The sequence below is a fragment of the Cibotium barometz genome, chromosome 2, assembly GCF_041138505.1.
Source record: "Cibotium barometz isolate CiBa-2024 chromosome 2, ASM4113850v1, whole genome shotgun sequence".
In the NCBI taxonomy this organism is placed as follows: Eukaryota; Viridiplantae; Streptophyta; class Polypodiopsida; order Cyatheales; family Cibotiaceae; genus Cibotium; species Cibotium barometz.
In genome coordinates this window covers 68,276,186-68,279,249 of record NC_141047.1, presented here as the reverse complement: position 1 = coordinate 68,279,249, position 3,064 = coordinate 68,276,186, and positions in this window count along the sequence as shown.

Sequence of the window (3,064 nt, the reverse complement as noted above, 5' to 3'; positions counted from 1 at the left end):
GCTGATTATAGTAATACATCAGATTTTTTGGATGGGATAATCCTTCAGAATAAAGGTAATCTGACAGGTGATACAAAGTGACGTATAATGCAAATGGGTAATTCGTCGAATCTTTTGACTAATCTGTCGAATTAATATAATTTCACACATTTTACCAAAGTGGTGTATTAGAAGAAATCGAGTAGATTATAGGTAATCCATCGGACTATAGATAATCCGTCAGATTAATCCGTTCAATTTGATTGAGAATCGTGGTGCCACGTGTGAAGGTTCGCTTGGTCTATATTTTATCCTTGAATATAGGGGTCTATAATCCGTCAGATCATACCGAGTAATCCATCGGATTATTCACATAATTATCCAATGTGATGGATTATGCAAAATTTGGCTAAAAACAAGGATTAGGGACTAACTAGTAAAAATGATAAAAAATTCATCAAATTTAGCACAAGTGAGGTCTTCCCTACGTTCTAAGCACAAATGGCAATGTCAATTTTCTCAAATTCTTGCTAGAAATGAAGAGCTTAGCAAAACACAGATTCTACCCCTAATAACCATGTTAATCCGCCTGAAAGCTCAATTTTGAGCAAATGTGTAGTTTGTAAACCAGTTAAGCTATATGACCAGTCATTTCTTGGGCTTTCACCCAAAAACAACATTTGGGAGACTAATTTACTAAAATTAAGAGAAAATTTGACCAAAAACATAAAAATTACAAGCAAATGACATGAAAATCTAATTAAAGACAATGCCTTGAGCATAAAATATACAAAATTTGACAAGAAATGCAAGAAATTCAGCAAAATACATGGATTTTGGGGTTTTGCAATGAGTTTTTCTCTCTTTCCCTCCCTCTTCCTACTCTAATTCCACGACCCACATGCATCAAAAGTGAAAATGGACTTGGTGGTGGGGGCTTAATTCCTTGGCAATGGCTCCCAAAATGGATGATCCTTGCCCACTAAGAGGGTGTAGGGACTCTCTATGTCATTTGGGACTTTGTGACCGCCGTATACGAACTATGGGGACCTCCAAGCACCCAACCAATGTAGCATGGCGAGCTTAACCAATACATGGGAGTGGTGTGTCACTCACCTCTCGTGGATGTAACCAGCTAGTTAAGGGTTCTCGTACCTGCAATCGAGAAGAATCACGTGCAAGCTGCCGTCGTATACACAATGTAGCTTAGATTGCTCTCTCTCTCTCTCTCTCTCTCTCTCTCTCTCTCTCTCTCTCTCTCTCACACACACACACACACACACACACACACACACACACACTCGCTCAAGCACACACAATAAGCACATACTAGATCTAATCACACAAGCAAGCAAGCTATGGAAAAAGGGTTACAATGGAAAGTAAGAGCACACTTTATTTCCACATTAGAGAATATCATACAATTAGGTAAAATTAGCATTTATACTCATGTTCACACTTTTGGTGACCAATACTTCAAGTTTTGGGTGTCGATGCATTCTAGCTCTCCTAGCCTAGTGTAATCCTGATTCCTTGGATCTTGTGGTGCATCTTTAATAGACAATTGACAAACACCACGCATAATATATACATTTCATGGCTTTTAAGTGAAATTCGAGCAATCCAATGCCAATGGGCCAAACAGGTAAAAAGTAAAATGTTGTGACCAACATCAAGGAATTGAAGGTCTGTGGCAGTGGGATAACAATCACGTAGAACCTATATTGAGCACATATAGCATGCACCCCATATGCCACGAAATATGGTGGCATTGTTGCTAGAAGATTGCTTCAAAGAAGCATTACATACAAGTAGAAAGCCCACTTCAAAGCTCTAGTCATATTTGATAGTGATGCGTGAACACACTAGGACCAGCCGGGCTACTTTCTTCCTCTTTAGGAGGTTTTTTTCCCCGAGCTAGTATATGCATGTATTCATGTATACTTATCATCTTTGTAAAGCACACATTCATCATGTATCTATTATCTTGTTGCATTAGGGGAATTGTGAGGTCGTTTTTTTCCTCTTAGCATGTAGAGAGAGAGAGAGAGTGCTCTAAGCCAATGGGAAGAGAGCTTCCATTAGGGAGTCTTTCTTTTTGAAAGTATTTTAGAAATTTTAAATTCCATTTTATCAAGGAGGTGAACTTAGAAAGTGGTATTTTCACACATCCATGTCACCTTCTTCATCCCAAAAACCATAATTGCACATGTCCAACGCACCCTTTTTCACCTTTCTTTCTCCCCAAAGTCATCATTCCAAAGTCCCGTTCATGTATTCTACTTTTGACTTTCTGCCTAAAGCATGGTTTGGTCTTTCCCACACAATGGTTTGAATTTTGAAGTTCCCTCATCATCTTCTTCACTCATCATCATCTTCATTCATTTTATCAAGGTGAGTCAAGGATTTCAGGCTTTGGCACAAACAATAAGACAATCAAAGAGGTCTAAGTGTAGCACGTGTTTATGCATAAGGAGCTTCATCTTTAGCGAAATTTCTTGGATCTTCTTTTGCATAGTCCTAATTGTAAGTATTTAATTGTTTTGGCTGCTTTAAGCTCACAAATTTTTTCCTTTGGTTGCTTTAAGGTTTCAATTTTTAGCTTCCTCCTAAACATACTTATTCTATTTTGTACGTGCCCTTGTTTCTCTCACATGAGTGACATCCTATACTTTTTCCTTCTCTTGTAGTGGAGTCTTCTTTCATTGGAGAATTAGGAGGTTTTTGGGTCGGATGCATAGGTTTAAGAAAAAATTTAGTCAAAGAACAATGTATAATAGTGCTATGCAATGTATAATAGTGCTATGCTAATGTTACTAGTGTTGCCTTGCAACAGGTGGAGATGATACATTTGTCTATTTTCTCACATTTGTTCTCCCACACACAGCCGAGTCCGCTGTCCCACCTTGAAACATCCACATATACCCTGCAAAACATTCACACACACAGAGGCCAATACCTGGTGAGATTATGGCATCATTAAGACTTGCATGCCAGAAGTGGAACACATAAACACACACTATGTGCGATTCTGATAGTTTAGACGCATGCTCAGCGCACATAAAGGAAACAACAATACCTGCAC